Source organism: Oncorhynchus masou, chromosome 31 (genome assembly GCF_036934945.1).
Source record: "Oncorhynchus masou masou isolate Uvic2021 chromosome 31, UVic_Omas_1.1, whole genome shotgun sequence".
Classification (NCBI taxonomy): Eukaryota; Metazoa; Chordata; class Actinopteri; order Salmoniformes; family Salmonidae; genus Oncorhynchus; species Oncorhynchus masou.
Window position 1 is genome coordinate 82,477,538 of NC_088242.1, and position 27,122 is coordinate 82,504,659.

Here is a 27,122-nt window from a genome sequence, read left to right on the forward strand (position 1 = left end):
TATGGGCATCCCACACAGCAGTAGCCCAGGCCAGGGCTTTTTCCGACAGCAGGGTGATGATATAAGCGATCTTAGACCGGTCGGTGGGAAACGACGAGGGTTGTAGCTCAAAGGAGAGAGAACATTGGGTGAGAAACCCTTTACAAGCACTTGGATCACCTGAGAACCGTTGGGGAGGTGGAAGACGAGGTTCAGCCAGGGGGTTAACTGCCATGGGTACGTGAATCTGAGGTACTGGGACGGGAACTGTTGCCGGGGTAAGACGATCAGATATTTGCTTAATGGAAGTCAGCATCTCCGACAGAAGATGACAATGTCTAGCCATTAAGGCCTCTTGCTGAACCAGGGCGGCTTCGTGGCGTTGGACAGTCTCCTGGTGGTGGGACAGCATGGCAAAAGGTCCTGGGAACTGGCTGCCTCTGGGTTCATTTTTGGCTCTGTGTTTCTGTCAGGACCCGGTTATGAACCTGGGTCTCCGGTGTGAGAAACAGTCACTTAACCAACTGAGCCACGAATAGTCAGCAGAACCCAGAAGATGAGGCAGACACAGCAGTACTTAAGACGGTGTATTTAATAAAGTAAAAAGGAGAAGTCCTTAAATACAAAAATGGCAAATCCAAAAGGTGGTAGGAATAGCACAAAAAAGCCTCAAGAGATACTCAAAAACAAAAACAGAATTCCACAAGAGCATCCACCGGAATCGACAAGAATACACAGAACACTAGGGCTGGGTGCTAACATACAAACACAGAGCACAGAACTGAGGGAAACTAAGGGTTTAAATACAATCAGGGAAAACGAGGCACAGGTGCAAATTATAATGGGGAACAAGGGAAAAAACATAAGGTCAAAAAGCACAATGGGGGCATCTAGTGACCAAAACTCGGAACAACCCTGGCCAAATCCTGACATACATGTGATAATGAGGGGTGTTGAAAGGTGCCCAAGCAAGCAAGCAAGCAAGCAAACAAACAAACAAACAAACAAACAAACAAACAAACAAAAAAACAAACAGGCCACAAAAATGCCACAACCAAACTCTAACAGTGTGTCTGCATGGAGAGAGTCTCCTCAATGAATGGGGAAGAGGTGTATTTATTCTGGGACACACCCGAGCCCAGGTGTGTTCCATGTCGCTGACGACCCTCCCAGCGCCGCCCGCCGACATCCTATTAAGGAAAACAAGTGCAAAGAGAAAGAATTCGTCAGGGAGGGTCGTCACAATTACTTCTCACAAGAATAAGTTAAGCTACACTAAAGCCACCCTTAAGAAAAATATAGTTTACTTAACTAAAGTTACTTAAAAATGGTTCACTACCTCAAAACTACTTAGTGAAAAATTATATCTAAATCTGAAATGTCAAACTCCAAATTGCAGAACAGATCGCTGGAGTCAGATGTTAACCGAATGTGTAATTTAGCCTATTAAACACAAAAACTATGTTTCAAGTGAGAATTAAGCAGAATTAAGGTCTGATGTCCCGAAAAAGGACATTTTTGACTACTTCACCCATATTTAGGTATTCACATCGAAGATGTGAAACATATTCTTATTAATCATATTCTTATATTCTTATAAAAAAAAAAACATTTTGCACCAATTGCACCAACTGGCCTATAGGTGACACAGTGATAAGCAGTCTCACTTAAAGAGCCAGTGGACATGCCGATTGGGCGATTCTGCTCATTAGAAAAATGAGATTTTAGTCTTGGACATATGCTGCCTAATTGATTCTGCGTTTGGTGAATGACGTTTGTCCCCCATGAGACACTGTAGACACGGAATCTTATTTCACTTCCACAAAATTCCCAGAATCTCAGATAACTCAAGAAATCTGTCATTTATTTTGACATTTTTGTAGAGGATGTTTAAGTTGCACAATTTTACATATAACTAAGTTGTTTGGTGTAGTATTTCTCAAGTAAAAAATATGGGCAGTTTTGTCTCAATGTCTATGCTATTGGATAGAGAGCAATCAATCCCATGTTAGTGGGCAACTTTCCATTTAAAATTAACCTCCATTTACCTGTTGTGACGCACGCAAGACTGATTTTATGAACAAAATTGTCCTATTTACACTTTGTAGTACATCTTGACACTAGAATAACTGTTTCAAATGAATAAAAATTTTAGCAGATGTTATTTCGGGGGTAGCGAATTACTTGTGTTCCTAGCTCCAACAGTGCAGTAGTATCTAACAATTTACAACAATACACACAAATCTAAAATTAAAGGAATGGAATTAAGAAATATATAAATATTAGATCGAGCAATGTCGGAATGGCATTGACTAAAATACAGTAGAACAGAATATAGTACATACATATGAGATGAGTAAAGCAGTATGTAAAAATAATTTAAACGTTATTAAAGTGACAAGTGTTCCATTATTAATGTCGCCAGTGAGTCCAAGTCTATGTATATAGGGCAGCAGCTGCTAAGGTGCAAGTTTGCGTAACCGGGTGGTAGTCGGCTAGTGATGACTATTTAACAGTCTGATGGCCTTAAGATAGAAGCTGTTTTTCAGTGTCTTGGTCCCAGCTTTGATGCACCTGTACTGACCTCACCTTCTGGAGGATAGTGGGTTGAACAGGCTGTGGCTCGGGTGGATGATATCCTTGATGATCTTTTGGGCCTTCCTGTGACATCGGGTGGTGTTGGTGTCCTGGAGGGCAGGTAGTTTGCCCTCGGTGACGCGTTGGGCAGACTGCACCACCCTCTGGAGAACCCTGAGGTTGCAGGCGGTGATACAACCTGACAGGATCCTCTCATTTGTGCATCTGTAAAAGTTTCTGAATTTTAGGGACCAAGCCAAATTTCTTCAGACTCCTGAGGTTGAAGAGGTGCTATTGTGCATTCTTCCCAACACTGTCTGTGTGGGTGGACCATTTCAGATCGCCGGGAACTTGAAGCTTTCCACCTTTTCCCTCTGCTGTTTTCTGAAGTCCACAATACTTTGTTTTGCTGACATTGAGTGAGAGGTTATTTTCCTGACACCACACTCCGAGGTCCCTCACCTCCTCCCAGTAGCCTGTCTCGTTGTTGTTGGTAATCAAGCCTTCCACTGTAGTGTCGTCTGCAAACTTGATGATTGAGTTGGAGGCGTGCACAGCCACGCAGTCGTGGGTGAACAGGGAGTACAGGAGGGGGCTGAGAACGTACCCTTGAGGGGCCCCAGTGTTGATGATCAGCGGATTGGAGATGTTGTTTCCAAACATCCCCACCAGGGGGCAGCCCATCAGGAAGTCCAGGATCCAGTTGCACAGGGCGGGGTTGAGACCCAGGGCCTCAAGCTTAATGATTAGTTTGGAGGGTGCTATGGTGTTGAATGCCGAACTAAAGTCAATGAACAGCATTATTACATAGGTATTCCTCTTGTCCTGATACGATAGGGCAGTGTGCAGTGTGATGGTGATTGCATCGTCTGTGGACCTATTGGAGTGGGTCTAGGGTGATGGTTAGGTTGAAAGTAGGTAGGTTGAAAGTGATATGATCCCTGACTCGTCTCTTAAAGCACCTCATGATGACAGCAGTGAGTGCTATGGGGCGATAGTTCTCAAATTAGCTTTGTTAAAATCCTCAGCTACAGTAAATGCAGCCTCAGGATATATGGTTTCCAGTTTGCATAAAGTCCAGTGAAGTTCCTTGATGGCCGTCTTGGTATCCGTTATACACGGCTGTGACGATAACCGAGGAGAGTTCTCTTGGGAGATAATCAAATTCCGACCGTATTGTGAGGAATTCTAGGTCAGGTGAACAAAAGGACTTGAGTTATTGTATGTTGTTACAATTACACCATGAGTCGTTAATCATGTAAAACACCATACAGTAGGTTGGCTGCAAGGACAGCCAGGAAGGCCTTGTTTGGATTCTGGAATGGGACCACAGTACGTGGGTGGAGGGATGTCCCGATGTGGGCCCACTGGCACTGTGTGAGAGAGAGGAACGTTTGTGGTTATTCCAAACAAAGGTTTTGGGTTATTCAGTCATGTCACTCAGCAAATATTTTTAGGAACATCCATTGTCAGACAAATACTACTACTCACTTCCCAATAGAACACATATTGGTGTTGAATCCCTAGCTGTAACTAACATACAAAAATATGGCAAAAATATGTGGACACCTGCTCATCAAACATCTCATTCCAAAAACAACTTTGCTGCTATAACAGCCTCCACTCTTCTGGGAAGGCTTTCCACTAGATGTTGGAACATTGCTGTGGAGACTTGCTTCCATTTTAGCCACAAGAGCATTGGTGAAATCAGGCACTGATGTTGGGCGATTAGGCATGGCTCGCAGTTGGCATTCCAATAATTCATCCCAAAGGTGTTCGATGAGATTGAGCAGTCCAGTCAAGTTCTTCCACAATGATCTCAACAAACCATTCCTGTATGGACCTCACTTTGTGCACGGGGGGAATGTCATGCTGAAATAGGAAAGGGCCTTCCCCAAACTGTTGCCACAAATTTGGAAGCAACAGAATTGACTAGAATGTCATTGTATGCTGTAGCGTTAAGATTTCCCTTCACTGAAACAAAGGAGCCTGAACCTTGAAAAAGAGGCCCAGACCATTAATTCCTCCTCACTATGCATTGGGGTAGGTAGCTTTCAGCTGGCATCCGCCAAACCCAGATTCGGCCGTCGGACTGCCAGATGGTGAAGCGTAATTCATCACTCCAGAGAGCTCGCTCCCACTGCTCCAATGGCGGCATGCTTTACACCACTCCAGCCGACACTTGGCACTGCACATGGTGATCTTAGGCTTGTGTGCGGCTGCTCGGCCATGGAAACCCATTTCATTAAGCTCCCGATGAACAGTTATTGTGCTGACGCTGCTTACAAAGGCAGTTTGGAACACGGTAGTGAGTGTTACTTGTGTGGCCTACCACTTTGCGCCTGAGCCGTTGTTGCTCCTAGATGTTTCCACTTCACAATAACAGCACTTACAGTTGACCAGGGCAGCCATGTGAGGAACTGACTTGTAAAGGTGGCATCCTATGATGGTGCCATGTTGAAAGTCACTGAGCTCTTCAGTACGTGCCATTCTACTGTCAATGTTTGTCTATGGAGATTGCATGGCTGTGTGCCTGATTTTACACACCTGTCAGCAACGAAGTGTGGCTGAAATAGCCAAATCCACTAATTTGGAGGGGTGTCCACATACTAGTGTAATTCTTGTTCACTCTCATAACTAGCCAATACATTTATTTACTGCTGACCGCTGATTTTCAAGTGTTGATATTCAAGTGTTCTCACACAAAAGGTTTGATTTATTAGCTTTAAATCTCATACTTTACTCTACTTTGAGCCAGTACAACAGCCATTAGTATCTGCAGCTAGCGATGTACAGTACAGCACGACCTCAGAGAGAAGACTCTGGTGATTAGAAATGCTGAATCCCTGAGGCAGGCCTTCCCCCGGGTTGAGAGGGATAGTAGGGACTGCAGATGAGTCTATACAGTACTGCCCTTTGATCACTGCTTCTTGTTTGATGACTGCCTCTATTAGTCCAGCATGGAGAGGAAATTCAACCTCCTGATGACAGGAAATAGGTCTCCGTAGGATGGGGCTGACTGGTTATTATTATGAACACGGACGCCATGAAGATACCTTATTAAGGCTGGATATAATAAAATATTTATATGACAACTTGCAATAGTGGTAGCACTGGGAGCTATACTTTCACTATTCTAATCTACTGACCCATTTACTTTATGTTCATATTCTTATCTTTTATTATTTCTTATTGTTGTTGCATTGTCAAGAAGAAACCTGCAAGTAAGAATTTCATTGAACAGTGTATGCCATCTGTATCCCTTACATACGACTAATGAAACTAATGCTGAGCATAATGTACACAGTTTGAACTTTCAGGGGCTCTAGTCACTCTAAAGTAATTCAACCTATTCAAGTTTAGTATGGCAAGTAATAGCAATATGTAGAATCAAATAACATAAAATGTTATTTGTCACATGCGCCGAATACAACAAGTGTAGTAGACCTTAACGTGAAATGCTAATTTACAAGCCCTTAACCAACAATGCAGTTAAGAAAATAAGAGTTAAGAAGTGATTGACTAAATAAACTAAAGTAAAGAAAGTAACACAATAAAAATACAATAATGAGGCTATATACAGGGGTTACCTGTAAAGGCCTCTAGGAGTAGTGGGTGGAAGAGTCAGGCGCAGAGAGCAGGGTAGTTCAAAACGTGGATCTTTATTCCAAGAACGGAGTAACGGTCACGCCACACACAAGGGCGCATAAATACCCAGTCCAACAAACAGGATGAAACTGTCACCGGCCTAATCTCGGAGTTGATAGGCTTGAAGTCATAAACAGGGCAATGCTTGAAGCACAGCGAAGAGCTGCTGGCAAATGCACGAAAGTGCTGTTTGAATAAATGCTTACGAGCTTGCTGCTGCCTACCACCGCTCAGTCAGACTGCTCTATCAAATATCAAATCATAGACTTAATTATAACATAATAACACACAGAAATACTAGCCTTAGGTCATTAATATGGTCAAATCCGGAAACTATCATTTCGAAAATAAAACGTTTATTCTTTCAGTGAAATACGGAACCGTTCCGTATTTTATCTAACGGGTGGCATCCATAAGTCTAAAAATTCCTGTTTCATTGCATAACCTTCAATGTTATGTCATAATTCCGTAAAATTCTGTCAAATTAGTTTGCAATGAGCCAGGCGGCCCAAACTCTTGCATATACCCTGACTGCGTGCAATGAACGCAAGAGAAGTGACACAATTTCCCTAGTTTGATATTGCCTGCTAACATGAATTTATTTCAACTAAATATGCAGGTTTAAAAATATCTACTTCTGTGTATTGATTTTAAGAAAGGCATGGATGTTTATGGTTAGGTACAATGATTATGCTTTTTTCGCAAATGCGCTTTTGTTAAATCATCCCCCGTTTGGCGAAGTTTGCTATCTTTGTTAGGAAGAAATAGTCTTCACAGTTCACAACGAGCTAGGCGGCCCAAAATGCTGCATATACCCTGACTCTGTTGCACAGAACGCGCAATTTCCCTAGTTAAAAGAAATTAATGTTTGCGGGCAATATTCACTAAATATGCAGGTTTAAAAATACTATATACTTGTGTATTGATTTTAAGAAAGGCGTTGATGTTTATGGTTAGCTACACATTGGCGCAACGACAGTGCTTTTTTCGCGCATGCGCTTGTTAAATCACCCGTTTGGCGAAGTAGGCTATGATTCAATGATAAATTAACAGGCACCGCATCGATTATTTGCACCGCAGGACAAGCTTGATAAACTAGTAATATCATCAACCATGTGTAGTTAACTAGTGATTATGTTAAGATTGATTGATTGATTGTTTTTTATAAGATACGTGTAATGCTAGCTAGCACCTTACCTTGGCTCCTTGCTGCACTCGCACAACAGGTGTTCAGCCTGCCGCGCAGTATCCTCGTGAAGTGCAATGTAATCGGCCATGATCGGTGTCCAAAAATGCCGATTACCGATTGTTATGAAAGCTTGAAATCGGCCCTAATTAATCGGCCATACCGATTAATCTGTCGACCTCTAGTACAGAATCAATGTGCAGGGGCACAGGTTAGTCGAGGTAATTGTGGTAATATGTACATGTTGGTAGGGGTAAAGTGACTATGCATAGATAATAAACAGCGAGTAGCAGCAGTGGAGCTTTTTGAACCTACACTTGGAGGTCCGGTACCTCTTGCCGTGCGGTAGCAGAGAGAACAGTCAATGATTTGGGTGGCTGGAGTCTTTGACAATCTTTTGGGCCTTCCTCTGACACCGCGTAGTATAGAGGTCCTGGATGTAGAAGAAGACATGTAGGTAGAGTATATTGCATTCTGGGAACTGTAGTTTGTTATTAACCCATAATAACACATATGTCCCCCATATCTTACCTGGGCAATGCCTCGAACACAGTCCAATCAGGCATCCAGATGCAGCCAGGCACTATGAGTCCATAGACAAAGGCCCAAAGCATTGGCAGCATGTAGAACAGGAAGTGCAGAATCTACAACGGGGATTACGTCACAGGATTACATTACAGTACAAGTGTCTCAGAGACATCCGTGTGATTCCAGCCGGCCCGCACCACTGTGCAGCTCTGACACTCCAATGGAGAATTAATATAGACACACCAATGGACAATTAATGCAGTACATCTTCATCCTTGCTAGGGCACTAACAGTGTTACAGCAGTACAAGCACTCACACAGAATACAGATAATACTGCTGCCGGCTGCATAGACAACACACACACACACTCACACACACACACACACACTTGAAGTGCTTTCACAATGCACACTGAGGACCAAATTGTAGTGTTCAAATAGAGGTCATTACATTGACTCTCACTTGCACTTCGACAGATAATATTTGGAGCTTGAAAGTCAGGTAGCTGCTGAAGTAATGGCATCAAATTATACCTTTTGAACAGTGGCTTTTGTTCTAGGGCTTTGGTCCTGATGAATCCTAATGAATTGAGCACAGAGGCTGAGAGCCAATCACACGTTGCCCTTCAGTCCTTGGAGCAGTGTCTGTGTGCTGCGCCCGGTCATCTGTCTGACTCATTTATCAAATCAAATCAAAAATCTAATTTTATTTGTCACATAGACACGGTTAGCAGATGTTAATGCGAGTGTAGCGAAATGCTTGTGCTTCCAGTTCCGACAATGCAGTAATAACCAACAAGTAATCTAACTAACAATTCCAAAACTAATTTCTTATACACAGTGTAAGGGGATAAAGAATATGTACATAAAGATATGAATGAGTGATGGTGCAGAGCAGCATAGGCAAGATACAGTAGATGGTATCGAGTACAGTATATACATATGAGATGAGTATGTAAACAAAGTGGCATAGTTAAAGTGGCTAGTGATACATGTATTACATAAGGATGCAGTAGATGATAGAGTACAGTATATACGTATACATATGAGATGAATAATGTAGGGTATGTAAACATTATATTAGGTAGCATTGTTTAAAGTGGCTAGTGATATATTTTACATCCTTCCCATCAATTCCCATTATTGAAGTGGCTGGAGTTGAGTCAGTGTGTTGGCAGCAGCCACTCAATGTTAGTGGTTGCTGTTTAACAGTCTGATGGCCTTGAGATAGAAGCTGTTTTTCAGTCTCTCGGTCCCAGCTTTGATGCACCTGTACTGACCTCGCCTTCTGGATGATAGCGGGGTGAACAGGCAGTGGCTCGGGTGGGTGTTGTCCTTGATGATCTTTGTGGCCTTCCTGTAACATCGGGTGGTGTAGGTGTCCTGGAGGGCAGGTAGTTTGCCCCCGGTGATACGTTGTGCAGACCTCACTACCCTCTGGAGAGCCTTACGGTTGTGGGCGGAGCAGTTGCCGTACCAGGCGGTGATACAGTCCGCCAGGATGCTCTCGATTGTGCATCTGTAGAAGTTTGTGAGTGCTTTTGGTGACAAGCCGAATTTCTTCAGCCTCCTGAGGTTGAAGAGGCGCTGCTGCGCCTTCTTCACGATGCTGTCTGTGTGAGTGGACCAATTCAGTTTGTCTGTGATGTGTATGCCGAGGAACTTAAAACTTACTATCCTCTCCACTACTGTTCCATCGATGTGGATAGGGAGGTGTTCCCTCTGCTGTTTCCTGAAGTCCACAATCATCTCCTTAGTTTTGTTGACGTTGAGTGTGAGGTTATTGTCCTGACACCACACTCCGAGGGCCCTCACCTCCTCCCTGTAGGCCGTCTCGTCGTTGTTGGTAATCAAGCCTACCACTGTTGTGTCGTCCGCAAACTTGATGATTGAGTTGGAGGCGTGCGTTGCCGCGCAGTCGTGGGTGAACAGGGAGTACAGGAGAGGGCTCAGAACGCACCCTTGTGGGGCCCCAGTGTTGAGGATCAGCGGGGTGGAGATGTTGTTGCCTACCCTCACCACCTGGGGGCGGCCCGTCAGGAAGTCCAGTACCCAGTTGCACAGGGCAATGATTAAAAAGGTTGCTCAATGCAAAGGCAGGGTAACACCATACACACACACACCTGCATTGCACACACATGCTTTGACACTCACATGCTAGCTAGAGCATACACACATTGTAAGGGATTTCTTCCATTGACGGAGAGGCGGACCAAAGCGCAGTGTGGTTATTTTGATTCATGTTTTAATAAATCACTTCACATGAACAAACAAACAAAAACAAGAAATGTGAAAACCCAAACACAGAGACAGGAACAATCACCCACAAACACACAGTGAAACCCAGGCTACCTAAGTATGATTCTCAATCAGAGACAACTAATGACCCCTGCCTCTGATTGAGAACCATACTTGGCCGAAACATAGAAATACCCAAATCATAGAAAAACAAACATAGACTGCCCACCCCAACTCACACCCTGACCATACTAAATAAAGACAAAACAAAGGAAATAAAGGTCAGAACGTGACACACATGCACACACACACACACACCTCCCACCCAGTGTGTTGCTGATGGGGGGTTCAGGGGAAGGAGGATTAGTTTATCAAGTTCTCAGCATGCAGATCCCTGCCTGATCGATGCTTTGCCATTGTTCCTGGACTGTAGCCACAACAAGGTCTTTAGATAACCTATTGACTCCGTTAAGAACCCGAATAAAACAAAACACCCAGCATTTGGAATAAACCCAGGCGGCCGTTGAGACTGGCCCCATCACAACCACATTCTCTTGCCTAAGAAATCAGAGACGATGAACCAACCTGGCCTCTCAGCCCTCTCATTGTGGTGTAATGATGAGATGCACATAGAGGAGAGAGAGTGCAGGCTTCAAGGAAACTCCAAGTGATCTCTGGATGGAGTGGCTATTACATTGTTATTTAAAACAAAGTGGTTTAGCAACTATTAAGGGATGCCACTGACACTGCAGAGGCATGCTCTGTGTCTGAAGTACCCAAAATAACCTTGGGGTAGAACCCCGGGTCCTTCAGATAGGGCTCATACTGGCCAAGGTAGACAGAACAGGCCTCTAGAGGGGAGTCAAGAGCTACCCCCCCCCCCCCCCACACACACACACACACACACGGAAGGTTACAACATGATCCTCTAGGCAAGAGTACTTTATAAACTACTCATTTGTAGGATCAGTTATTGTTATCATTATTGAGAACGTGAACAAGTATTGAATGAAAATACCATTAAAACATATAATAAGTAGATACATTTTTCCACAAATCAGACAAATCATCTTCAAGTGGCTTTTTGAGAGGGAAGTGTCATATGAGACCACCCATATGACATGATTGAATCAGCACAAAAGATGTCGGACATAATCTATGCATCATAAACAAATCATCATCTACTACGAAGACAGGTGGCACATGAGGGAATAACTTCTATATGCATTGACTCTTTCGGCTGTACTAAAATTGGTGACTAAAATTGGACCAATCCTAATATAACACTTTATTTCTGATGTTTTATTTTTGAGTGTGTAACGCTCGTCTGATGAAGAAGGAGTGAACCAAAGCGTACGTGATATTTATTTAAATCTGACCACTAGAACAAAAATAACAACACGAGAAAGGAACCGTTCTGTAAGGTAACTAAGACTATACAGAAAACAACTACCCACAAACCCAGGTTGGAAAAAGGCTACATAAGTACGAATCTCAATCAGAGACAACGATAGACAGCTGCCTCTGATTGAGAACCACACCCGGCCAAACACAAAGAAATAGAAAACATAGAAATAATGAAACTAGAATGCCCACCCTAGTCACACCCCGGCCTAACCAAAACATAGAATAAAAGCCTCTCTATGGCCAGGGCGTGGCAGTGTGTATTCAGGCCCTGCTGGCTCACCAAGCCCCTGAAGAGAGTGAAGGACATCGTCCCCAGTATTAGCAGCACCTGGAAAAGGTCTGTTGTGCGCCAGATGAGACTAAAACTTTAGACAGATGAAATGCACTGAGATGATATGCACACATAGCCATAAGTACACACTTCTGAGAAGATATTGTAGAAACATAGCATTACTAGGACCAGGAGTTTTTCCTGATCAAGTCTAACTCTGAGCCATAGAAATAGAATGATGAAAACGGGCTTGGAACCTTTAACCCTCGCATTTGACTGGTAAACTCATGGGCACATTCACAATGGCTGCCTGGTACTGTGACGCAATACTTTTTATGGTAACATAGAATGTTCATTCAAAGTATGTTAACTGATGTGGCTCATGCAATGGAATGTATTTTTTGTAATGCCAGTTGAGTTGAATCAACAAATCACAGCACATATTGAAGGGTACACTTCCTGCTTTGTGCCTATTGGTACACTCGCAATGGCTGCCAGTACACCCATTATGCCATCCTTGACTTGAATAGATGCCGCGTTCTAAACAACTGGAAACTCTGAAAAATACGAGGTCAAATCATGATCTCAGTGATCACGACTTGCATGACCGTTCAAATCTATTTTTCCCGGTAGCAACTCATTTTTTCTCAGTTGTTTTGAACACACTGAAGTCAGAAGTCACAGTGTTTTGGAACTCGGCAAGAGTACCACAGTATGAGTCATAACCGTGTAAATCTCTCTGGGACAAGGTGACTTTTATCAACATATTCGCCTGTATTTACCACCAACAAATGAAACGTTAATTAGCTGATAATTTGGCTATTATAAAGAACTCCAAATGCAATGATGATCTGGACGAGACTGCCACATTGAGGCAAAGGTAAGCATCTCTGGATTAACTAACTATCTAATGTTCGCTAAATGTAGTTATGAATAAATTGGCAAAAAGTCTTTAAATATACCTGTTAGCAAAGGTGCCAGCTAAAGATGATGTGCAGGAGCTTGCAGGGATTTGTAGTCTTGCATGATGTTTACTTTGATGCTAATTAGCATTTTCAAATCTGAGAGTATATACACTACCGCTGGCCTTCTAGGCAGAGTTGCAAAGAAAAAGTCATATCTCAGACTGGCCAATAAAAAGAAAAGATTAATATGGGCAAAAGAACACAGCCACTGGACAGAGGAACTGTGCTGAGAAGGCCAGCATCCCAGAGTCGCCTCTTCACTGTTGACATTGTGTCACGACTTCTGCCGAAGTCATTGCCTCTCCTTGTTCGGGCGGTGCTCGGCGTTCGACGTCACCGGTCTTCTAGCCATCATTGATCCTTTTTTCATTTTCCATTGGTTTTGTCTTGTCTTCCCACAAACCTGTTTTCAATCCCATTCATTACCTGTTGTGTATTTAACCCTCTGTTTCCCCTCATGCCTTTGTCAGAGATTGTTTTATTGTCAGTATAGTGTGATTGTTGCATAGGTGCGCGTCGGGTCCTCGTACCCATGTTTGGTTTGTTTGTTCATTTATTGTTATGGAGCATACTCGTGGAACTTGGAGCGACAGGGCCCTGATCGACCATTACCGTTGTAGTCTACGCGAGGACGTCCGTCGGGAGCTGGCCTGTAGAGACACCACCCTCACCTTCGACCAGTTGGTGGACATGTCCATCAACCTGGACAACATGCTGGCTACTCGTGGACGTCTAGATCGGGGTCTGGTTGTTCCATCCTCCCGCACCCTCTCTCCCGAACCTATGGAATTGGGAGGGATGGTGCGCAGGGAGACCGGAGGGGGTTCCCGCTCGAGCACCATTCATGGTCGCAGAGGGCACACTGCTGATCGGTGCCGGGTTGGTTCCTCTGGGAATCGAGAGGGCAGGCAGGGTATTCTGGCGTCACCCCAGGTGAGTAGGCACCATTCTCATCCAGAGCCCTCTGATGCACTAATGTTTGTCTGTCTCTTTTCCAGATTTTTCACTGCATTCCCAGTATAAGGCACTAGTAGATTCAGGTGCGGCTGGGAATTTCATTAATAAAAGTCTAGCTCATAGTTTAGGGATCCCTATTGTTCCTGTGGATATGCCTTTCCCTATTCATGCCTTAGATAGTCGACCATTAGGGTCAAGGTTTATCAGGGAGGTAACCGCACCTTTGTGTATGATAACGCAGGAGGGTCACAAGGAGAAGATTAGTCTTTTCCTTATTGATTCTCTTGATTCTCTCTTTTCCAACAATCCATCTCCTTCCTAGGGCATCGGATTTCCACTTCAGGAGTGGAGATGGAGAGCGACCGCATTACAGCCGTGCGTAATTGGCCGACTCCAACCACGGTAAAGGAGTTGCAGCGTTTTTTGGGGTTTTCCAATTACTACTGGAGGTTTATCCGGGGTTTTGGTCAGGTGGCAGCTCCCATTACCTCACTGCTAAAGGGGGGCCCGGTGCGCTTGCAGTGGTCGGCTGAGGCGAACAGGGCTTTTGAGCACCTGAAGACTCTGTTTACCTCGGTGTCTGTGCTGGCTCATCCGGATCCCTCTTTGCCATTCATAGTGGAGGTGGACGCATCCGAAGCTGGGATAGGAGCAGTGCTCTCTCAGCGTTCGGGTACGCCACTGAAGCTTCGCCCCTGTGCTTTCTTTTCGAAGAAACTCAGCCCGGCGGAGCGAAACTATGATGTGGGGAACCGAGAGCTGTTAGCTGTCGTAGAAGCCTTGAAGGTGTGGAGGCATTGGCTTGAGGGGGCTAAACACCCTTTTCTCATCTGGACTGACCACCGCAATCTGGAGTACATCCGGCAGGCAAAGAGATTGAATCCTCGCCAGCCAAGGTGGGCCATGTTTTTCACTCGTTTTGTGTTTACTCTTTCTTACAGACCAGGCTCCCAGAACGTTAAGGCAGACGCACTGTCTCGGGTGCGTGGATGGATCCCACTCCCATACTCCCAGCTTCGTGTCTGGTGGCGCCTGTAGTGTGGGAGCTGGACGCGGACATTGAGCGGGCGTCACGTGCAGAGCCTTCTCCCCCTGAGTGTCCTGCTGGTCGTCTGTACGTTCCGTCTGCTGTCTGCGACCGATTGATATATTGGGCTCACACGTCACCCTCCTCTGGTCATCCTGGGATAGGTCGGACGATGCGCTGTCTGGAAGGAAGGTACTGGTGGCCCACTTTAGCTAAGGACGTGAGGATTTATGTTTCTTCCTGTTCGGTGTGCGCCCAGTGCAAGGCTCCTAGACACCTGCCCAGAGGTAAGCTACAACCTCTACCCGTTCCTCAACGGCCATGGTCGCACCTGTCGGTGGATTTTTTTGACTGATCTTCCACCTTCACAGGGTTACACCACGATCCTGGTCGTTGTGGATCGGTTTTCAAAGTCCTGTCGTCTCCTCCCTTTGCCCGGTCTCCCTACGGCCTTACAAACTGCAGAGGCCCTGTTTACACACGTTTTCCGGCACTATGGGGTGCCTGAGGATATAGTGTCTGATCGGGGTCCCCAGTTCACATCAAGGGTCTGGAGGGCGTTCATGGAGCGTCTGGGGATCTCGGTTAGTCTTACCTCAGGTTTTCACCCCGAGAGTAATGGACAGGTGGAGAGAGTTAACCAGGATGTGGGTAGGTTTCTGCGGTCTTATTGCCAGGATCGGCCGGGGGAGTGGGCGAAGTTTGTGCCCTGGGCAGAGATGGCTCAGAACTCGCTACGTCACTCCTCCACTAACCTTACCCTAATACACATTGAAAGGGAGTATCAGCCGGTTCTGGCTCCTTGGCATCAGAGCCAGACCGAGGCCCCTGCGGTGGACAATTGATTTCGGCACGCTGAGGAAACCTGGGAGGCAGCCCACGTCCACTTTCAGCGTGCCATAAGGCGCCAGAAAATTGGCGCAGACCGTCGCCGCAGTGAGGCCCCAGTGTTCACACCAGGGGACAGGGTCTGGCTCTCGACCCGAAACCTGCCCCTTCGCCTGCTCTGCCAGAAGCTGGGTCCGCGGTTTGTGGGTCCGTTTAAAGTCCTGAGGAGAGTGAACGAGGTATGTTATAGGTTACAACTACCCACTCATTACCGTATTAACCCCTCGTTCCATGTGTCTCTCCTCAGGCCGATGGTGGCTGGCCCGCTCCAGGAGGCTGAAGTGCGTGATGTTCCTCCGCCTCCTCTAGACATCGAGGGGGTTCCTGCGTACTCTGTTCGATCCATTTTGGATTCGAGACGTCGGGCGAGGGGCCTTCAGTACCTCGTGGACTGGGAGGGGTACGGGCCGGAGGAGAGATGCTGGGTTCCGGTGGAGGACGTGTTAGATCCTTCCATGTTATCAGAATTCCACCGTCTCCATCCGGATCGCCCTGCACCTCGCCCTCCGGGTTGTCCCCGAGGCCAGTGTCGACGCGCAGCTGGGGCCGCGCGTCAGGGGGGGGGGTACTGTCACGACTTCTGCCGAAGTCGTTGCCTCTCCTTGTTCGGGCGGTGCTCGGCGTTCGACGTCACCGGTCTTCTAGTCATCATTGATCCTTTTTTCATTTTCCATTGGTTTTGTCTTGTCTTCCCACACACCTGTTTTCAATCCCATTCATTACCTGTTGTGTATTTAACCCTCTGTTTCCCCTCATGTTTTTGTCAGAGATTGTTTTATTGTCAGTATAGTGTGATTGTTGCATAGGTGCGCAGAAAACACTAAGTTAGAGCGAATATTGAAATCCTTCAATTTAAAGCTCCAACAACCCTTTTTAAAGTGTCCTCTATCATGTGTATGTGTTTGGACAAAGGCTATTGTGGTTCTATTTGACCTTTTTAATTACATTTTACTTTCTATTTTAATGGACAAAAAAAGTGATTTTCTTTTAAAAACAAGGACATTTCTAAGTTTTGAAGGGTAGTGTATGTATATTGATAAATGTCACCTTGTCCACAAGAGATGTACATGGTTATCAAAATGTCACGCAAGGGTAAGGCTACACGAAACACAGCCCTTCTTTTAAGTGTTTCTAAAATCCCCTATAGGAAAAATGTATGGTGGAAAAACGATTGGAACCATTTCCCTGTTTGACCGCTAGGTTTTATGGGTATTATGACACCTCCACTACGGGGCTCTATGGGGACACCCATTCTATTTCTATGATCTGAGCCCTAGTTTTCCTGGTGAGGTCACATGGTTAGGTAAAACTCCTGGCCCTAAGCAATCCATCAGGTTAATCACCTGATGGGTAATTATTATTTTCTGTGTGTGTTTGTAGGTACCTTGGTTGCGGCACGTTCATTGCGGTTTACCTGTTTGTTTAGGTTTCACTCCAATTAAAATATGTGGAACTCCATGCACGCTGCGCCTTGGTTGATTAAGGACAGGGAGTTTGAGGATAGCGGGCGTGACAGCTATATTATTCACAGCTTGTAATTAACTTAAATGATGTTCTAAATAAGTCCGCAGTAGGGCATCATTGAAATAATATGCAACTTAAATACAAAATTATGGTAACATATTGTTGTGGGTTAGTTTGATCCTCCGCTACTTCTCAGTTTGAAACCCAGAGAACAGATGCTTTGAGACTAGTTTTGCTTTGTTCTGTCAATGTTAAAGGCAAGTGCATTGTTGTACTGGCAGCCAACACTATGACACTGATGCTACAACGCTGTTCAGTTGATTAACTCGGTCATTGTGGGATACAGGAGGGGTGAAGGTGAGACTCACCTACAACGACTCCTGTCACAAAGACACTCATGTTGGAAAACAACGATCCAGCCCAGAAGAGACAGAGGGTATGATAAGACATACTGAGAGAGGGGAAGAAATGGCCCAAAGTGGTTACTCCAATCACTTTAAACTAGTGGCAGCATACAGCTTCAAATGAATGGCCCAGCAGTGAGATGTGTGGTCACACAAAGATGTCCCGATTCTGCAGTACGAATCCTTAGCCCTCTTGGCGAAGGGGACTATAAGGTACAATATAATACAATACTTTGTTAATTGGTCCAGGCTTGAATAGAGTGTATTAGAATGGTGGTGTATGTGTGATTTGTAGATCAACATTACAAGAAGACCAAGGTGACACAGTATTCCATAAGCGGTGTATCATCATGAGGTACATGATAAAGTGCACTATTCCGTCCCAGTAGCAGATCACGATGGCTGTCCCTTCCACACACAATGCAACCATGAACCTCATGGCACTGGATCAACAGACAGATTCAACATCTGTATTTATATTAGCAAGATGGAGAATCCAGAGACAAACCATTTTCTGGTAGAATTCCATAATTCTGGAGAGAAAACAGTCATGTTCCAAAGAACTCACAAGGTCAATGACACAAGTGAAGGACAACTCTGCTAACACTGTAAAGACAATGCCAACATTCAGTACTGTGGAAGATTGATATTGTGAAAGTGGACAATACTGAGCATGAAGCAATACAGTATTATAGAATGTTTTTGTTTAAAGCCTCAATTACACAACAGAAAATAACTTGGATTAATGGGTGGCTGTTGGTCTGTTCAACTTTCTTTGTGGCGATTAGCATACACGGATTGCATTTGTGAGCATATTCAGCTTTAAAAAAGGCCCTCATTCAATTTGTTGCGAAATTCAGACGATTTCAACAGAATTCTGTAGCAGCTAGATGTTAAGTTGTAGGAACAATTATGATTATCCTCATTGTAGTCATGGTGAAGAGAAAGCTCCTTCCTCCATGTAATTATTTCCCAATCTGCTGCGTCTTCCTCTTAAAACGTTTAATAAAACTGTCAGAACATTATTACTGCTTATAAAGACGCTTTGAACGAGTGTATTTGTGAGAAGCTCAACCTCTTCTCTCATGAACAGTTAGCTAACCACCATAACTCCTTTTCTTTCACACTCACTCTTTCTCACCATCCTTGTGTTTCAAATATTTCCCTCCAACCAACCAGCTATTGATTTTCTGGGCTGTGGAGAGAGATAATGATGTCTGTTGGCTGTAGGCTGGGTGAAGGGAGATTTATATTGGGAGATGTGGGTTGAGTCTTCCTCGGGTTAAGAGCACAGCGGTGCTGAGAGGGCACCTATCTCAGAGTCATAGCCTGAAACCCCATGTGGGTCTGGGAGACACATAATGAGTGGCGGGGGATAAAGTGGACTGGAGATAGCCAAGGAAAGGAGCTCAGTTATAGTGGCTGGTAATGTGCTGCCAACAGACGTGGTGGTTCTCCACATTATTCTCCAGAATCTTTAACCTCTAAAACACTAAGCATTGGGGGGAGGGGGGTCATATAGATATTTAATTTAGAATTTTAGGACCCCTGTAACTAGGTATCAAAATTTGTATAAAATATTGTATTTGGCCTTTACTACTATAGCCCATATAAACACATTTAAAACACATTCATAAATGGCAGAACCAACAGTCCAAAAATAAATCATAAGGAATAAGGTTTTGAAGTTGCTTTCCTGTGTCTAAGAAACATAAGGAAGCTAAGGAAAATATTCACGTTTTTTGGACACATATTTAACCCCTTTTTTTTATTGGCACAAAATTACCTCAAAACTACCATTAATGTTTTTTTAACAAGTTCCGGTTACCTTCAGACCCGTGATAATTGTGGGAGTGTCTCATCTTTCCATAGAGTGGTCATATTATTTTCTAGGCCAAACCGTTTGGACGCTACAGACATTTTCGTGAGAAGACCTATTGTCGGGATGTCTCATGGTCTTACAAACATCACTGTAGCTTGGCCACCTTCCACCGCAGATGCGGAAGGCTGACACAGGCAGATGCGGTGGATGTTACTAATACTGAACAAAATATGAAACGCAACATGCCACAATTTCAGAGGCCCACCCACTTGGGAGCCAGACCCACCCACTGGGGAGCCAGGGCCAGCCAATCAGTTTTCCCCCACAAAAGGGCTTCATTACAGACATAAATACTCCTCAGCTGTCCGGGTGGCTGGTCTCAGACGATCCCGCAGTTGATGAAGCCAGATGTGGAGGTCCTGGGCTGGCATGGTCTGTAGTTGTGAGGCCGGTTGGACGTACTGACAAATTCTCTATAACGACGTTGGAGGCGGCTTATGGTAGAGAAATTAACATTCAATTATCTGGCAATAGCTCTGGTGGTTATTCTTGCAGTCAGCATGCCAATTGCACGCTCTCTCAACTTGAGACATCTGTGGCATTGTGTTGTGTGACAAAACTGCACATTTTAGAGTGGCCTTTTATTGTCCCCCAAACAAGGTGCACCTGTGTAATGATTATGCTGTTTAATCAGTTTATTGATATACCACACCTGTCAGGTGATAGATTATGTTGGCAAAGGAGAAATGCTCACTAACAGGGACATAAACACATTTCTGCACAAAAGTTGAGAGAAATAAGCTTTTTGTGTGTAAGGAACATTTCTAGGATCTTTTATTTAAGCTCAAGAATCATGGGACCAACACTTTACATGTTGCGTTTATATTTTTGTTCAGTATAGATTGACGCATGGGTTATATTAAGGATTAAAGGAAATGCCTGCACGGTCAGTCAGTAGCCATTACTACCATTGATTTACAGTACCAGTCAAAAGTTTGGACACACTTACTCATTCAAGGGATTTTCTTTATTTAGACTATTTTCTACATTGTAGAATAATAGTGAAGACATCAAAACTATGAAATAATACATGGAATCATGTAGTAACCAAACAAGTGTTAAACAAATCAAAATATATTTTATATTTGAGATTCCTCAAAGTAGCCACTCCTTTCCTTGATGACAGCTTTGCACACTCTAGGCATTCTCTCAACCAGCTTCATGAGGTACTCACCTGGAATGCATTTCAATTAACAGGTGTGCCTTGTTAAAAGTGAATTTGCATTTGAGCCAATCAGTTGTGTTGTGACAAGGTAGGGGTGGTATACAGAAGATGGCCCTATTTGGTAAAAGACCAAGTCCATATTATGGCAAGAACAGCTCAAATAAGCAAAGAGAAACGACAGTCACTACTGTAAATCAAAACAACAACAAAAATGTCACGTGCGCCGAATACAACAGGTGTAGGGAGACCTTACAGTGAAATCCTTACTTACAGGCTCTAACCAATGGTGCAGGAGAAAAAAAGGTATGTGTGTGTGTGTGTGTGTGTGTGTGTGTGTGTGTGTGTGTGTGTGTGTGTGTGTGTGTGTGTGTGTGTGTGTGTGTGTGTGTGTGTGTGTGTGTGTGTGTGTGTGTGTGTGTGTGTGTGTGAGAGAGTAAAGAAATAAAACAACAGTAAAAAGACATTTGAAAAAAGAATAGCAAGACTATATAGCTGTTAGTCAGGCTTATTGAGGTAGTATGTACATGTAGGTATCGTTAAAGTGATTATGCATATTTGATGAACAGAGAGTAGCAGAAGCGTAAAAAGAGGGGTTGGCGGGTGGTGGGGCACAATGCAGACACAATGTGAGACACGAAGGTCAGTCAATCTGGAAAATTTCAAGAGCTTGAACGTTTCTTCAAGTGCAGTTGCAAAAACCATCATGTGCTATGATGAAACTGTCTCTCATGAGGACCGTCACAGGAAATAAAGACCCAGAGTTACCTCTGCTGCAGAGGATAAGTTCAATAGAGTTACCAGCCTCAGAAATTGCAGCCCAATTAATGTTTCACAGAGTTGAGGTAACAGACACATCTCAACATCCGCTGTTCAGAGGAGAATGCGTGAATCAGACCTTCATGGTCAAATTGCTGCAAAGAAACCACTAATAAAGGACATCTGGTTTGTGCTTAGTGTGACTATCATTTGTTTTTCAACAGGACAATGACCCAACACACCTCCAGGCTGTGTAAGTGCTATTTAACAAAGAAGGAGAGTGATGGAGTGCTGCATCAGATGACCTGGCCTCCACAGTCAAATCAAATCATATTTTATTTGTCACATACACATGGTTAGCAGATGTTAATGTGATTGTAGCGAAATGCTTGAGCTTCTAGTTCCGACAGTCACCTACTGGATATCCTGCCATCAGCTCTTCCATAAACACCTGTGTGCAGGCCTATCTGCTAGATGCCCCGTGGCTAAGCCATGCAAGTGCTGCTCAGTAGATGATTCTGAAGAAGGGAGATCAGCCCAGAGCTGTGATGGAGAAGGATAATCCCTCCTGTTTTACCTGTTAGATGGCTCAGATAAACCAGACCCTCTAGAGGATTAGAATGCCACAGGTACTATGAGAGAGACAGAGTGTGTGTGTCTCGATCTGTGTGTTTATCAGGGGACAGCAGCATCATCAGGGAGATGGGGAGGGATGCAGGACGGCTGTCTGAGCCATTACACACGGGTGCCATTACAAGGACGTTTGACGTTATAAGGGACAGCCAATCCTTGTAATACAGCTAATACAGCACCCTATTCCATTACATGAAAACATGAGTTCAAAGAAGTCTTTATAAGCCTGTAAAATGTTCTGTAAAGGTACATTTACATTTTACATTTAAGTCATTTAGCAGACGCTCTTATCCAGAGCGACTTACAAATTGGTGAATTCACCTTCTGACATCCAGTGGAACAGCCACTTTACAATAGTGCATCTAAATCATTAAAGGGGGGGGGTGGTGAGAAGGATTACTTATCCTATCCTAGGTATTCCTTGAAGAGGTGGGGTTTCAGGTGTCTCCGGAAGGTGGTGATTGACTCCGCTGTCCTGGCGTCGTGAGGGAGTTTGTTCCACCATTGGGGGCCAGAGCAGCGAACAGTTTTGACTGGGCTGAGCGGGAACTGTACTTCCTCAATGGTAGGGAGGCGAGCAGGCCAGAGGTGGATGAACGCAGTGCCCTTGCTTGGGTGTAGGGCCTGATCAGAGCCTGGAGGTACTGCGGTGCCGTTCCCCTCACAGCTCCGTAGGCAAGCACCATGGTCTTGTAGCGGATGCGAGCTTCAACTGGAAGCCAGTGGAGAGAGCGGAGGAGCGGGGTGACGTGAGAGAACTACATTGCATGGCTTAGTATTTGGTAGCATTGCCTTTAAATTGTTTAACTTGGGTCAAACGTTTCAGGTAGCCTTCCACAAGCTTCCCACAATAAGTTAGGAGAATTTTGGCCCATTCCTCCTGACAGAGCTGGTCCAACTGGGTCAGGTTTGTAGGCCTCCTTGCTCGCACACGCCTTTTCAGCTCTGCCCTCAAATGTTCTATAGGATTGAGGTCAGAGCTTTGTGATGGCCACTCCAATATCTTGACTTTGTTGTCCTTAAGCCATTTTGCCACAACTTTGGAAGTATGCTTGGGATCATTGTCCATTTGGAAGACCCATTTGCGACCAAGCTTTAAATTCCTGACTGATGTCTTGAGATGTTGCTTCAATATATCCACATAACTTTCCTCCCTTATGATGCCATCTATTTTGTGAAGTGCACCAGTCCCTTCTGCAGCAAAGCACCCCCACAACATGATGCTGCCACCCCCATGCTTCATGGTTGGGATGGTGTTCTTCAGCTTGCAAACCTCCCCCCTTTTCTTCCAGACATAACGATGATCATTATGGCCCAACAGTTCTATTTTAGTTTCATCAGACCAGAGGACATTTCTCCAAAAACTACAATCTTATTCCCCATGTGCAGTTACAAACCGTAGTCTGTCTTTTTTATGGCGGTTTTGGAGCAATGGTTTCTTCCTTGCTGAGCGGCCTTTCAGGTTATGTCGATATAGGACTTGTTTAACTGTGGATATAGATACTTTTGTACCTGTTTCCTCCAGCATCTTTTTTTGTTTACCCCTTTGTCTCCCCAATTTCGTGGTCTCCAATTGTTATTGTAGCTACTATCTTGTCTCATCGCTACAACTCCCATACGGGCTCGGAAGAGACGAAGGTTGAAAGTCATGCGTCCTCCGATACACAACCCAACCAAGCCGCACTGCTTCAGCGCGCATCCAACCCGGAAGCCAGCCGCACCAATGTGTCAGAGGAAACACTGTGCACCTGGCAACCTTGGTTAGGTCCTTTGCTGGTGTTCTGGGATTGATTTGCACTTTTCGCACCAAAGTACGTTCATCTCTAGGAGGCAGAACGCGTCTCCTTCCTGAGCGCTATGACGGCAGTGTGGTCCCATGGTGTTTATATTTGCGTACTATTGTTTGTACAGATGAACATGGTACCTTCAGGCGTTTGGATGAACCAGACGAGGATGAACCAGACCTGTGGAGGTCTACAATTTGTTTTCTGGGGTCTTGGCTGATTTATTTTGATTTTCCCATGATGTCAAGCAAAGAGGCAATGAGTTTGAAGGTGGGCCTTGAAATACATCCACAGGTACACCTCCAATTGAAAAAATTATATCAAATTATATCAATTAGCCTATCAGAAGCTTTTAAAGCTATGACATCATTTTCTGGAATTTTCCAAGCTGTTTAAAGGCACAGTCAACTTAGTGTATATAAGCCTCTGACCCACTGGAATTGTGAAAAAAAGTGAAATAATCTCTCTGTAAACAATTGATGGAAAATTTACTTGTCATGCACAAAGTAGATGTCCTAACCGACTTGCCCAACCAAGCCACACTGCGGGGCGGCTGGGTAGCCTAGTGGTTAGAGCATTGGGCTAGTAACCAGAAGGTTGCAAGTTCAAATCCCGAGCTGACAAGGTACAAATCTGTCGTTCTGAACAGGCAGTTAACCCACTGTTCCTAGGCCGTCATTGAAAAAATAAGAATTTGTTCTTAACTTAACTAGTAAAGGTAAATAAAAAACACAGCACACATCCAACCCGGAAGCCAGCTGCATCAATGTGTCAGAGGAAACACCGTGCACCTGGTGACCTTGGTTGGCCTGCACTGCGCCCGGCCCGCCACAGGAGTCGCTGATGTGAGATGAGACAAGGATATCCTTACCGGCCAAACCCTCCCTAACCCGGACGACACTAGGCCAATTGTGCGTCACGGCCGGTTGCAACAGAGCCTGGGCACGAACCCAAAGTGGCACAATATGTACAGTTGAATTAGTAAGTTTACATACACTTAGGTTGGAGTCATTAAAACTTGTTTGTCAACAAACCACTGCGCCACCCGGGAGGCCCAAGCTATAGCTTGTTGACAAGAAATTTGTGGAGCGGTTGATAAACGAGTTTTAATGACTCCAACCGAAGTGTATGTAAACTTCCAACTTCAACTGTACACATTCATATTTATTATTTTACACTTGTGTGTATAAGGTAGTTGTGAAATTGTTAGATTGCTTGTTAGATATTACTGCATGGTCGGAACTAGAAGCACAAGCATTTCGCTACACGCGCATTAACATCTGCTAACCATGTGTATGTGACCAATAACATTTGATTTGATTTGACAAGCTTGCACCGGCACTCTACACACACGCACATTGTAATATTGCTGTATGGTGGTATTGCACATGTTGTATTGTAGAGATGTAGTGGTGTAATAATCTTATATGATGTACAGTTTCATCTTTGGTTTTGTGTGATGTAAGTGCCTTAATGTGTTTGGTCCCCAGGAAGAGTAGCTGCTGCCTTGGCAACAGCTAATGGGGATCCCTAATAAATACACATACAAATTATATTATTCAAATTCATAGTACAACTCTATACTTCCCCGCACTGTACTTTTTAAAGAGCAACCTCCCTCCAATTTTCTGCCTCATTCTCTTCTCTAATTAGTTTCCATCGAAGTTTGTAAGTCTCCTCTGCAGTGCTAAATTAGTGAGCAGTGATGAATGGGGAGACCAAGGAAGCGATAATTATGCCAACACCCAGAGCACCAGGATAAATGATGCAGAGATGGGACACCATGTGACAGAAAGCACATACTGACAGATACTGACGCATGGGGCCCAGAGATGGAAGGTGTGCTGACAGATGACCTGCTGCTGATGTAGTGAGGGCCTGGAGACTCTGGGGAGGGGGATTGCAGGGTCTGTTTGGGTTCTTATGATGCTAAATCCTTGGAGATTGGCAGCTAGCATCCTGCTGTTCTCTGAGAGTTAGAGGATCTGTGCTGATGTCAATGCAATGGCTACATGGGGTACAAGATGGTCAAGTGACTGCTTTAACAATGGAAATACATATCCCCAAAGATGGAAGGCAGGCGAGAGGAGGTGAGATCAGGTGGGACCATTCTAGCCAATGAGAGGACAGATACCCATGTGAACAACAGGCCACAGAGATAGAGAATTCATCTTTGTATCTATGCCATTGTAATTGTAATGTCTGTGATAGCATGGACAGTGCTACTGAGGGTCTCTCCATTTTAAAGTAGTACATTTTCTTCTTCATTGGCTGATTGCTCTCAACTCATAGGAATCCCCACCCAGTTGACTACTTTAAAATGGTGTCAGCCCTCAATTGCAATGTCCATGCTAAAATAGGTTATATCCATGATGAGTCTTCTATCTATAACAACAGGCACAACTCTGATATAGCTTTAGGACAGATTTTGGGAGAAGGAAAGCCTCTTGCATCGCCTCTTTCTCTCTGATTGGACCAAGGGTCACAGTATTCAATGAGGACAAACGGCTGGCTTGCTGGTTTGATCCGCAGCCTTTAGTAGCCACATGACCAGGTCTAGTTCATACGACTTCAACTGTTGTGTTGACCCAAGCTGTGAGGTCAACTACTAAAGTCTGCTTTGATGCTAAGGGGCCGCTGGTCTTCTTGTTTCAACAGAGCTACTTTGACTTGCTGATCATCACTAACACCATGAGGATGTCAGGTCACCAGTATTGGAGGTAGGATTCATAGAGTTCTCCCATTGTTTCCCAGAAACATCAGAGATCATCACCACAACGACTCAATCAATCATGGTCTTAGGTGTAGGAGGCAACTGGCTGGGGCATGTAAGTTCACCACTCACCACCATGTTTGGCAGTCAGAGTTAACAATTACTGTGTTTCCGAAAAGATTAATGTGCTTTGGGCCATCGCCATCTAAACAAAATTACTTCTCTCCCAAACGTACAATGTGTTCACGGAAGCCAAACAAATGCTGTGAGGCCAAAGGGAAGCTCCCTGTCTGCATGTCTATGCACCAGCGCTGGAAGATTTATGCACACAATACTGTTGGTTTGCAAAGTGGCAGAACACATGTTATATTGTGTGCCATCAGCAATTTATCAAACTCCTCTCAAGGCCTGTATTGATTGTCAGAGTCCACACTTAAAGAGTTCCAGAGATATCCGCTATGGAGGAGTACGGCAGTTTGCTTGAAATTAGAAATGTCCGCTGAGGAATGAAAGAATTACTAGGGAGGAGTGGTGCAGACAGTCACCACAATCCTTTTAAAACTTTAATGGACTGTGGCAGCTTGCTTATCTAAACAGAGATAAAGAGTAACTGTCATCACTGGAGACAGCATAGTTTAACCCAAGTGTCT